The sequence below is a fragment of the Triticum urartu genome, chromosome 3A (genome assembly GCF_056163025.1).
Source record: "Triticum urartu cultivar PI428250 chromosome 3A, HENAU_Tu73, whole genome shotgun sequence".
Taxonomy (NCBI): Eukaryota; Viridiplantae; Streptophyta; class Magnoliopsida; order Poales; family Poaceae; genus Triticum; species Triticum urartu.
In genome coordinates this window covers 579595095-579608382 of record NC_141875.1, presented here as the reverse complement: position 1 = coordinate 579608382, position 13288 = coordinate 579595095, and the positions used below count along the sequence as shown (strand labels likewise).

The window sequence follows — 13288 nt, the reverse complement described above, 5'->3', positions numbered from 1 at the left end:
AATTCAAAGCCCACCCACCACCCACTTTGTAGCCACTGTCGACGATCTAACCGACATGCTTGACTTCAGCTCCGAAGACATCGACGGCATGGACGACGATGTAGGAGACGAACAGGAACCAGCAGCTGTAGGGCGCTGGAAGGCCACCTCGTCATATGACATATATATGGTGGATACTCCAAAAGATGGAGATGGCGATGGAACAGTGGGGGATGACGCCCCCAAGAAACAGCCAAAGCGCCGGCGTCAGCGGCGCCGCTCTAAATCCCGCCAAAGCAAAAACGGTGATTCCGGCACGGGAGATAATACTACCTCGGATAGCGCCGAAGAACACCCACCTCAGCAAGATTCGGCATAGAAGATGGAGAAGCCGGCCCTCATGAGAGAGCGGCAGACCGAGAGGTCGAGGATGATAACTATACGCCTCCCTCCGAAGACGAGGCAAGCCTCGATGACGACGAATTCGTCATACCATCAGACCCCGCCGAACAAGAGCGTTTTAAACGCAGGCTTTTAGCCACGGCAAGCAGCCTCAAGAAAAAGCAGCAACAGCTTAGAGCTGCCCAAGATTTGCTAGCTGACAGATGGACTAAAGTCCTTACGGCCGAAGAGTATGAACTCGAACGCCCCTCCAAGAGTTACCCGAAGCACAGGCCGCTACCCCGATCAGAGGAGGAAGCACCTACATCACCAGCGCATGACATGGCAGACCGGCCACCTCGCGGCCGCGACAGAGAGGCCTCTCGGCCCTCCACCCAAGCCATGCCCCGACGCCGCTCAACTAAGGCACGGGAAAATGCGCCCGACCTGCGAGACATACTGGAGGATAAGGCAAGACAAACAAGATCGATCTACGGATCGCGCAGGCGCCCTACGGCATGTGACAATGATCTTCACTCCGGATACAACAAATCCGGCTGGGACGAACACAACAGACATAGCTCTTCCGAGCTGCGTCATGATATAGCCCAGTACAGAGGCGCCGCACACCCGCTATGCTTCACGAATGAAGTAATGGATCATAAAATCCTAGAGGGTTTCAAACCCATAAACATCGAATCATATGATGGCACAACAGATCCGGCGGTATGGATCGAGGATTATCTCCTTCACATCCACATGGCACGCGGCGACGATCTACACGCCATCAAATACCTCCCGCTCAAACTTAAAGGACCAGACCGGCATTGGCTTAACAGCTTGCCAGCAGATTCAATCGGTTCTTGGGAGGACCTGGAAGCCACATTCCTCGACAACTTCCAGGGCACTTACGTGCGACCACCGGATGCCGACGACTTAAGCCACATAATTCAGCAGCCAGAGGAATCGGCCAGACAATTCTGGACACAGTTCCTAACAAAGAAAAACCAGATAGTCGACTGTCCAGACGCAGAGGCCCTAGCAGCCTTCAAGCATAACATCCGCGACGAGTGGCTTGCCCGGCACCTGGGACAGGAAAAGCCGAAATCCATGGCAGCCCTCACGACACTCATGACCCGCTTTTGCGCGGGAGAAGACAGCTAGCTAGCTCGCAGTAACAACTTATCAAAGAACCTTGGTAATTCGGATACCAAGGACAAAAGTGGCAGGACACGTCGGAATAAGCAAAAACACCGCGTTAGCAGCAATAGCAATGAAGACACGGCAGTCAATGCCGGATTCAAAGGCTATAAATCCGGTCAGCGGAAAAAGCCATTCAAAAAGAATACTCAGGGCCCGTCCAGTTTGGACCGAATACTCGATCGCTTGTTCCAGATACATGGCACCCCCGAAAGGCCAGCCAATCACACTAACAGGGATTGTTGGGTGTTCAAGCAGGCAGGCAAGTTAAGGGCCAAAAGCAGAGACAAGGGGCTGCACAGCGACGACGAGGAGCCCAAGCCACCGAACAACAATGGATAGAAGGACTTTCCCCCACAAGTGTAGACGGTGAACATGATACACGCAACCCACATTCCCAAGCGGGAACGAAAGCATGCGCTACGGGACGTATACGCGATGGAGCCAGTCGCCCCAAAGTTCAACCCATGGTCCTCCTGCCCGATCACTTTTGATCGAAGGGACCACCCCACTAGCATCCGTCATGGCGGCTTCGCCGCATTGGTTCTCGACCCAATCATCGACGGATTTCATCTCACAAGAGTCCTCATGGACGGTGGCAGTAGCCTGAACCTGCTTTATCAGGATACAGTGTGGAAAATGGGCATAGATCCCTCAAGGATTAAGCCCACAAGAACGACCTTTAAAGGCATTATACCAGGTGTAGAAGCCAACTGTACAGGCTCAGTAACACTTGACGTGGTCTTCGGATCCCCAGACAATTTCCGAAGCAAAGAGTTAATCTTTGATATAGTCCCGTTTCACAGTGGCTATCACGCCCTGCTCGGACGAACCGCATTCGCAAAGTTCAATGCGGTGCCGCCTTACGCATATCTCAAGCTCAAGATGCCAGGCCCTCAAGGAGTAATTACGGTCAACGGAAACACCGAACGCTCCCTCCGTACGGAGGAGCATACGGCGGCTCTCACAGCGGAGGTACAAAGTAGCCTTCTCAGGCAATTCTCCAGTCCGGCCATTAAAAAGCCAGACATTGCCAAGCGCGCCCGGAGCAACCCACAGCAGGACCGCCTGGCACACTCTGAGCAAGCGTAGCAATGCGGCCCCAACCCCAGCTCTCGCGACATAGCGAAACCGATACCTTGCGTACATAACTACGCCCTCGAAATACCATGGGCACAGGGGAAGGGGCACAATAACGGCACGCCGAAAATACGTCTTAAAACGTACTAGGGGCTGCCGGATTCTTTTTTTAATTTTTTCTTACTTTCAGGACTCCATACTTCGGACGACCTGTTCGGCAATTCGACTGCCGCACAAACGATGCAAGATCCAGGGAGGCAGACAAGCCATGCCGCATTATGGAACTCCTAGGTGGTCTCTGTTACGAGCGGTATACCTGTTTTAAATACAATTCCGCGGCCTGCCCCTGGTCAGGACATACTGAATAGTCCAATATCTTTTGCTTACCGCACTATTTGTATCGTTCGGCTTTGATAAATAGCCTCTCTATAAACAATGCTTAGCTTCTTGTCTATTTTTTGCATTATCTTCTTTTCACATTTATGTTTATTAAATGACATGATTGCACCCGTACACCATGGTACGGCAAACACGCCAGGGGCTTCAGTACCCCTCATAATGGTGTGAGAAGTCCGTACACTTTCACAAGTGCGGCACCCCGAACTTATAGCACTATATGCATCGGCTCTGAATCATGATTTGGGTCAATAGTTGGGTTTGCCCGGCTCCTATGTTTTGGTGCCTTACGTTCCGCTCTATCGGGTAAGGTAGCACTAGGAGAACCACTGCGATTGTGCCCCGGTTCAGCTGGGTTAAGCACCTCAGTGGAGAAAGCTAAAACTGACTGTCATGATGTGGCGAGAGACCGGTCGCTGTTCGAGAGGTTTTTCGAGTCCCTAAAGGCTTATGCCGCTTCGAGCGAGGAGCTGGCTTTGTCCGGCCAAGGCGTGGATAGCGCCCCGAACTCGGTCTTCCGAACTAGGGGCTTCGCCGAAATTTAAAATTATAGAGTTCTATGGCTAAGTGAGAGTGTTCAAGGATTATAGTCTGATTGCCTGGTTCGTTGTGCTGAGCGCCTCACTCGAAGGACCCAACTATGGGAAAAAGAGCGCTCAGGTTTATCCCGAACACCCCAGCACTAGTGGCACGGGGGCAGAAGCCGACGACTGGCCATCTCTCAATTTTTTGATAAACGGCCGCACAGAAAGTAATATTTTAAATTCAATAAGCATTGCTTAGCGCATATGAACAAGTTTTTAGCGCACAGGATAAACACGAGCGAGTTCATTCAAATATAACATCCTTGGTACATTCATCCGCCACAAGGCGGGCACTTGCAAGAACATCCTTGTAGTAGTTCTCGGGCTTGCGATGCTCCTTCCCCGGCGGCGGCCCGTCCTTCACAAGCTTCTCACCGTCCAGCTTACCCCAGTGCACCTTTGCACGGGCAAGGGCCCGACGGGCACCTTCGATGCAGACGGAGCACTTGATGACCTCGAGCCTCGGACAGGCCTCCACCAGCCGCCGCACCAGCCCGAAATAGCTCCCAGGAAGGGCCTCTCCAGGCCACAGCCGAACTATGAAGCCCTTCATGGCCTGCTCGGCCGCCTTGTGGAGCTCGACCAGCTATTTCAGCTGGTCGCTCAAGGGCACAGGGTGTCCGGCCTCAGAATACTGAGACCAGAACACCTTCTCCGTCGAGCTACCCTCTTCAGCTCGGTAGAATGCGGCAGCGTCGGATACGCTGCGGGGAAGATCTGCGAAGGCCCCTGGAGAGCTCCGGATTCGGGTAAGTAACAAGTAGTTCACTTTTATATTTCTGCTTTGCATAAAGAATGCCTTACCCGCTGCTATCTTCCACATCTCCTCCAACTCTTGGAGGGCCTTTTGGGCTTCGGCCTTGGCAGACTTGGCAGCCTCTAGGGCCGTTGCGAGCTCGGATGCTTGCGCCTTCGACTCCAGCTCCAAACTCTCATGCTTTTTCATGAGAGCCTGCAGCTCTTGCTGCACCTCGCCGACCTGAGCCCCAAGTCTGTCTCGCTCGGTGCGCTCCGCGGCCATTTTCTTTTCGGCCTCAAACAGTGCCTGCTTAAGGGTCGCCACCTCAGTCGTGGCCTCTACAATAAGCAGTACAATCCTGTTACTCTTTTTTCAATCAGGCCTTTTTATAGGCACTTTTTCTGTAAGGTATTTCTTACCTTCTTCTTCCTCGAGCCGCCGCTTGGCAAGGCCGAGCTCTTGCTCGGTCCGCTCGAGGTCCTGCTTCAGGACACCCACCTCCGCAATCAGTGCGGCGGTGGATAGCAGCGAAGCCTGCATACGCATATTGACTCTTTTTTGTTAGACTCCTGCGATATTTAATAGATCCTCTATTCGGCTTTTCTTTCCGAACGCCAAACAGAGCATCAGGGGCTACTGTCTATGCGGTAATATTTTTACATATTTTTACTTACCTCGAAGCCTGTTAGAAGGCTAGCGCAAGCTTCAGTCAGTCCGCTCTTGGCGGACTGAACCTTCTGGATCACTGTACTCATAATAGTATGGTGCCCCTCCTCGATGGAGGCGTCGTCAAGCACCTCCAGCAGATTGTCCGGCACCTCCGGTTGGACGGAGGCCGCCGGCTCAGAAGGCTTGCTCCTCTTGGAAGGAGTTCGCCTACCGCGGTCCGGAACTGTGGAAGATTCTGGCGCGGTGTCCGGCACAAAGCCGGACCGAGAGCCCTGGGGAGCCTTATCCCCTTCACTCCTGGAGTCCGGGAGGTTGCCTTGCGGCTCCTCCGGGACCACCTCCTCCTGCCCCGGAGCTTGTCGCGACGCCACTTCGGCGTCGTCTACAGTGCGGGGGGAGACAGCGGGCGGAACTGAGTTCACGTCCAATGAGTCCAGGGAGCCGCCCGACGATTCATCGAATTCGGCCCGGGGCGGACTGCATAATTACATTCGACATTAGGGAAAGCTGTGCAACAAAGGAACATCATGAGTTACTCTGATATCCGAACTTACGATTTCGCCGGATGCTTGGCCCTGTTTGGCCACTCCTCTTCGCCCTCTTCGGCGTTGGGGGCGTAGTCCGACGGAGGTGTCTTCCTTTTCCTAGACCCCTCGGCCTCCCCCATTGGGGCGGCCTTCCTCTTTTCTCCTCCCTCCGCTGGGGGGGAGAGTTTTCTTTTTCCTCCTCCTCGTTTTCGCGGGAGGAGGGCATCTCGGACTCATCAGATGACGAGTCCGACACCACCACGTTGCGGGCACTCCTTCGAGTCCCCGTGGTCTTCTTCTTCTTGGCCTTCTTCTCCGGCACCACATAAGGCGCCGGAACCAGCAGCTTCATTAGTAGAGCTGGGGCTGGGTCTTCGGGCAGCGGAGCCGGACAGTTAATCGGTCCGAATATCGCCCGCCAAGCCTGTCAAAGGTAAGGGAGTTTAGATCCCGCATAGAGTCAAACTATGAAAAAAGCTTAACATCCTGTGAAAGGTGTAGATGGCTTACCTCGCTAGCATTGCGCTGCGAGCTGTATCCGCGGTCCTCGGAAGCGGATGCAGGGGCCTCGGCGCCCTTGAATAGCATCTTCCAGGCGTTTTCGTACGTCGTGTCGAAGAGCCTGCTGAGGGTTTGATGCTGCGCCGGGTCGAACTCCCACAGATTAAAATCCCGTTGTTGGCACGGGAGGATCCGGCGGACGAGCATAACCTGGATTACATTAACAAGCCGGACTGGCTTGTTCACCAGGGACTGGATGCATGTTTGCAATCCGATCACCTCTTTTTCTTCACCCCACGACAGGCCCGTCTCTTTCCAGGACATAAGCCGCGTGGGGGGTCCGGATCGGAACTCGGGGGCTGCGGTCCATTCCGGATCGCGTGGCTCAGTGATATAAAACCACCCGGATTGCCATCCCTTTAGGGTCTCCACGAAAGAGCCCTCGAACCATAGGACGTTGGCCATCTTGCCCGCCATGGCGCCTCCGCACTCTGCCTGGCTGCCGCGCACCACCTTGGGCTTGACGTTGAAGGTCTTGAGCCAGAGGCCGAAATGGGGGCGGACGCGGAGAAAAGCCTCGCACACGACGATAAACGCCGAGATGTTGAGGATGAAGTTCGGAGCCAGATCGTGGAAATCCATGCCGTAGTAGAACATGAGCCCCCGGACAAATGGGTGGAGTGGAAAACCCAGTCCGCAGAGGAAGTGGGGGAGAAATACCACCCTCTCATGGGGCCTTGGGGTGGGGAGAAGCTGCCCCTCTTCGGGAAGCCGGTGCGCGATGTCCTTGGACAGGTATCCGACCTTCCTTAGCTTCTTGACTTTACCCTGCGTGACGGAGGAGACCATCCACTTGCCTCCCGCTCCGGACATTGCTAGAGAAGGTTGAGGTGGGAAGTGCGGGCTTGGGCGCTGGAGCTCGGGTGCGCAGGAGATGGATAGGCAAAGGAGGAAGAAGGCGTAGGTAAAAAGGTGGATCCTTGTCCCCTTATATGGGCGGATGCAGTTGTGCGTCCCCACCTGCCTAGTAAAACCCGCTTGCCTCCCAAGCGCCGTGATAAGTGGCGCGGTTGGGTTACCCACGTCCGTATTGATGAGAATCCCGTAAAAGGGGGGGTACACGATCTCTGCTTTGACAAGACGTGCCAAGGAAACCGCCTCGCAAAACACGCTGAGGTGGAAAAGTGAAGACGATTCGAGTAAAGGACTTGGCTGTAGTGTGTTGACGCACTGCGGAATACGTCAGCAGATTTGATTTGTGTTAATATTATTCTCTCTATGGCAATATGTGGAAGCTTATTTTGCAGAGCCGGACACTACTCTTGGTGTTTACAATCTTCTATGAAGGACTTGGAGGAGGAACCCGCCTTGCAATGCCGAAGACAATTTGCGCACCGGACTCATCGTCATTGAAGCCTGGTTCAGGGGCTACTGAGGGAGTCCTGGATTAGGGGGTGTTCAGGTAGCCAGACTATACCTTTAGCTGGACTCCTGGACTATGAAGATACAAGATTGAAGACTTCGTCCCGTGTCCGGATGGGACTTTCCTTGGCGTGGAAGGCAAGCTTGGCGATGCGGATATTCAAGATCTCCTACCATTGTAACCGACTCTATGTAACCCTAACCCTATCCGGTGTCTATATAAACCGAAGGGTTGTAGTCCGTAGGCAATCAACTCCATATACAACAATCATACCATAGGCTAGCTTCTAGGGTTTAGCCTCCTTGATCTCGTGGTAGATCTACTCTTGTACTACCCATATCATCAATATTAATCAAGCAGGACGTAGGGTTTTACCTCCATCAAGAGGGCCCGAACCTGGGTAAAACATCGTGTTCCCTGCCTCCTATTACCATCCGGCCTAGACGCACAGTTCGGGACCCCCTACCCGAGATTCGCCGGTTTTGACACCGACAGTGCGGCTTGGAGCTGAACTTCTGGCACCCTTTGCATTTTTGGACCAACTCCTTGGCCTCTTCCAAGGCAGTTGGCCAGAAGAAACCGTGATGAAAGGCTTTGGCGACGAGTGCTCTTGAAGCCGCATGGTGGCCGCACTCGCCTTGATGGATGTCTTTGAGAATCGCCTGGCCTTGCTCTGGCTCTACGCAGCGTTGGTAGACACTAGTGACGCTGCGCCTGACCAGCTCTCTGTTGATTATGGTGTAGGCTGCCGCCCGATGTTGTATTTGCCGAGCTGAAGTTTCATCAGTCGGCAGCTCTTTGTTCACTAGGAATTTGAGGATGGGATGGGCCCATGAGGGTGCTGCTATTTCTTCGAATGCCAGAACTGTGACTTGGATGAGGGCGGTTGGGCTGGGAGGCGGCGGGTTGGAGTCAACAGCCGCTTGCTAGGTTGATGAAGTCCCCAGGCTGACTGGCACGATCCTTGGGCCAAGTTCTGGAGTCTTCGAGTCCGCCACCGCAGTCCCCGGGCCGGGTTTGACTGTGGCGGCTTTGGGGCCTTCCGCCAGAATCCTCGAGGAGGCGGCTGCCCAGCAGGCGGGGGAGGCAGGAGGCCGTCTCCCTTGGCGATCCTGGTGATCCAGTGGCACTTCCGGGTGGTGTGATTCGACGGCTTTGCGCCGCTGTGGAACTTGCAAGGTCCATCCAAGATCTGCTCATAGGAGAAGGCCGGCAACCAGTTTGGCTTGCCACCTTTCTGTCGCTTGGGCGGGGGCTGCTCATCTGGCTGCTGGGCTTCAACGGTCGCGACTTGCCAGCTGCTGGAAGCCGGCTGCGGGGCCTTGCGCTTGCGGTCGCCCTGCTGTTGTCACCGGCCGGCGTCTGCCGCCGGAGTACTTGGAGCTTGAGGGGCCATTTTGCCAGTTGTGCTGATTTGAATCTCCGCCTTCATGGAGGAGTCGGCCGTGGCGTACTTGTCCGCTATGATCAGCAGCTCGTCGAGGGTTTCTGGCTCATCGCAAAGGAGCTTATGCTTGAGGAGGGTGCCTTCTCTACACCCGGCTGTGAAGTACTTGATGGCCTGCACCTCGTGCACGCCCTCGCAGGAGTTCCGGAGCTCGGCCCAACACGTGAGGTAATCGCGAGTCGACTCGTCGGGGCCTTGCACGCACAAGGAGAGCTGACGAGGCTTGGGAGGACGCTTGTACGTGCTGGTGAAGTTGCGGATGAACGCTTCGGTGAAGTCGACGCAGCTGTTGATGTTGCGGGGCTTTAGGCTGTTCAGCCATGTCCAGGCCGTGCCCTGGAGCATGAGCGGAACGTACTTTACGGCGACACGCTTGTTGCCGTTTGCTATGCTGACAGCCGTGGAGTAGTCGACTAGCCAGTCTTCCGGCTTCACGGAGCCAGTATACTTGGGTGTGTCTCTTGGGTGCGTGAACCCTCTGGGAAAGGGCTCGTCCCGAATGCGGGGCCCAAAACAAGGTGGACCCAACTCGTCTTCTTCTTCCAGCGCCAAGGATCGGTGAAGTCGGTCGATCCGGTGGCGGGCGTCATTCTCTCCAACTCCCTCTCGGCGGCCAAGGCGATCACCGAGAGTCGGATGGTCAACAGGCGGCGAGGAGACTCGCCTCTCCATGCGGGGAGGGGGAGGTGGACAGTCGTCCCATCGTTCCACTGTTCTTGGGCGGCCGTTTCGGTCGCGCTCTATGGTAATACGAGTCCGACTGTGGCTGACAGCCGGCTCCTTGTCTTTTCTTCCTCAGGCGCCGCCAGTCGGCGTCCGAGATGTCGCGCCTTGATCTCGGTGAAGGTCGTCGTTGGGCCGTCGAGGCGCCTCCGTGCGGCAGCCGGCCTCATTCTGCGTGGCGGCCGCGTCAAGGAGCCGCTGGACTCGCTCCACCATGAGGCGGCGTTCTTCGCCCTCGAAATTATCTAGCTCGTCCGCCGCTGCCTGGGCGGCTCGGATGTTCTCCACTGGGGTAGCGTACACAGGGCGGCTTGCCCCAAACAGGTCGACGATGGCTACGCCGCACTGCCGGACCGCACCAAGGCGGCTGGGCCCCGCCGGGGCCAGCGAGCCGCCGACGGCGCGATCCATCTCCTGCTGGTAGGCTTCTGACAAGCGCCTCATGCTAGCCAGCTTCTTCGCGCCTTCAACGAGCTGAAGGCGGCGCGCCTCCAACGTCTCTGCGTTAGCGTCTTCCGGAATGGGCGCAGTAAGGTCTTGCAGCGCCGCGCCGAGTGAGTCGGGCGCTCCTCCGCCGGGGAGCTCGTCATGACTGATGACTAGCACCTCAGTGACGGTGCTTCCGTTGCTCTCTGTGCGGGGGAGAGGTTCGTCGTAGACCACCATGTTGGTGGGTAACACGTCGAGCGATGCGGTGTCGGAGTTGACCAGCATCGGGTCGGTGGAGCCTACGGACTCCAAGTCTACGGCAGGCTCGCCGAAAACGTAGAGTTGATCGAGGAGGCCCGCGAGGAGGTTCTCGGGGCCGCCCGTTCCTGCGTTGGATGCAGGCTCGTCGGAGAGGCGGACCTCGCCGACAAGTTCGGCCAGGGAGCTGACCGCGCAGGCGATCTCAACGCCGCTTAGCGCGTCGGTGCAAACTCCGTCTGGCGTGCCTGGCTGGCTGCGCTCGCCAGGGAGAAAAAGGGTTCCCGTCCAGAACAGATCTCCGGACGGCGGTGCACCAGGCCCCAAGGTGGGCGCCAAATGTTGGGGGTTTGGTGCGACATATGCCAAAGGATGGCTTATCATGGTGGGGGCGAGTAGAACGTCGCCGGTGCCTGGAAACGGGATGAGGCAAAGACATGCACGCAGGTGAATCTTACCCAGCTTCGGGGCTCTCCGAGGAGATAATACCCCTACTGCTGCTCTGCGGGGTCTCCGCATGTTCACTATGGCCAAGTGTTTACACGGTTGCTCCTTGAGCTGTTTCTTGGAGGTAGGAGAGGGCAAGGCTAGCTCTCTCCCTTCTATATGATTTGGTCTAGAGCTAATGGGTTCCAACCCTTTGCATGGGTGCCCTGGGGGGTTTATATAGGCCAACCCCCCAGGGGTACAATGGTAATCCGGCTGGACGCGGGCCCAGCCGTCAGTGCCTCTGGCCTCCGTCTTCTCTGCCGACCGCTGGGGGCCGCCGACTGGCCTGGTACGGAGCCGACAGGCCGCGTCCGCCGCGAGCGGGTCTTGCCAGCTGCTGATTACTGTAGCCGTGCTTCTGATGACGCGGGCTTGATAATGAGGTCGTGGCAACAGCCCCGCCGCCTGGCGGGCGATCACTGTTGCCAATCCCCATCACATCTTGATTAATGGCGTGTGGGCTCCGGGGGATGGCTCGGCCGTCTCCCCTGGGCCGACTCCCGACGGGCCTGACTGGTGGCTCTCCTGCCGTCTCCCGAGGTCTCACTGACTGGTGGGGCCTGCTGCCCCTAGGCCGTACAGACAATCCGTCGTGGGTGCAGGATTCGGTCCTGCGGTGCTGATGTCAGGGCCGGCATGGCAACAGTGCCACGCTGCACGGAGATCCTCCGGGGTACGGCGTGCTGTGGCCATGCCTGCCCTTGGTGAGGGGCGGGGGTGGGCTTCACCGTAGCCATGCCCCTGCCTCGTCCCCTTTGATGAGGTCATGGGGTTTGTTGGAGTCGCAAGCCGACTCCCCAGAGCCGGCTTCTCTGGAAGTCGTCTCTGGGACTCGGCCGTGAGCGGGCAGTCGGTCGTCTTGCCATCGACTCCTCAGGAGGCGGCTCTTCGTCCTGGGGTCTTGAGGTTTGTTGGAGTTGCAGGCCGACTCCCCAGAGCCGGCTTCTCTGGAAGTCGTCTCTGGGACTCGGCCGTGAGCGGGCAGTCGGTCGTCTTGCCGTCGACTCCTCGGGAGGCGGCTCTTCGTCCTGGGGTCTTGAGGGGCGCAGCCTGCCCCGATGTCTTGAAAGGTTCTAGGGCTCGGGTTGGCCTACCCGTGGCCTATTTCTCCGACACTTTCCTTCTTTGTACTGACCATAGAAAGTTTCAGACCTGCAATCTGCAATTCAGGTAGTGTCTAAAACAGTCTTACATTTCGGACGGAGTACTAAATATCAGAGTCAATAATGAATTCAACATTAGTATTATGATGTATGGAACTTTTTCAACACTACTTGTAAACCATTAATTCATGGGATGACCAGAGCATAAATTAATGGTTACATCTATCAGCATAAACAACCACAAAAGAAAGTAACATTTGATATTAAAGTGGGTAGCCATGCTAGTCATCCAATACTTAGCTTTCTCTAAAATAGATGAAATGAACATAAAGCGAATCAGAAAGTTGAAGAATATGACACATACCTTTGCGGACAGCTGCTGAATCTCTTCTATGTAGTGTTCTTCGGCAAAAATATTACATGTTTATCGAAATCCGGGGCATGTGCAATCGAATCATCTTTGATTTAATTTTTAATGTACAACATAAAAGAAAAAGGGAAAAGGCATGAGAGTGTCAAAAAACCTAAGCAGACAAGGGACTGGCAACACTGGTCATCTACAATATTGTTTTCTTTAGAACAATTATGTAAAACAAGATAGTTGTGTAGTTGCAATCTCGTTATTTAGTTACAGACAACCACTTCATCAAAGATCAGATGAATTCATGTTACCTCCATCTGCTGAATCTAGACTAGAAAGTCTATTGGCTTGTAGTGATTTGGATGACTTGTTGCCTTTGAAGCTTCACTCTTTGCAACCCTTGGATCTCCGTTCTGCATGATTATAGTTCCTATAGCATGAAGACAATTTTCTTTAGTTAATAAACTTTTTGGGTACATCAATACGTTGAGCATAACCAAGGCACATACCCGTCCATTATTCCACCATTCACAGTATCACAATATTTCATCAACCACTCGAGAGACACAAGTTATCCAATGGGTGTCCTTTAACAAGCTTGCTGACCTCAATATTTTGCAAGGAGACACCAATCATTTATATGTACAAGAAACAACTGTTAAAATGTAACACGCAAAAAAACTGTTAAAATGTGCTTGATAGAAAAAGTACCACAAATCAGCCAACAACCCAACAACATAATTATGTTTTTTTGTGTGGAAGCTGACATTCAAAAGTATTCTCACATTGGCATATTAAAATTCCCAATATCATACCTATACACCTAAGGGAGTGATCCGCTAGCTACTTCTAATTATCTCAACATGCATGCTTTCACATCATCAAAATTATTATATCCATTAGATTTATTATCTAAATTTACTAGCATCCTTTCGATCGACACATGGGAATCCTCAACCATGCAACATGCATTAGTTGATTCTAAGTGGGTTTTAAATC

General features: G+C 54.5%; 1 pseudogene; it reads right to left on the bottom strand.

The window, feature by feature from the left end:
• The window catches only part of LOC147980618 (microtubule-associated protein RP/EB family member 1B-like), a 57945-nt pseudogene extending 45020 nt beyond the window's left edge, over nucleotides 1-12925 (bottom strand).
• Nucleotides 12926-13288: the final 363 nt, after the last annotated feature.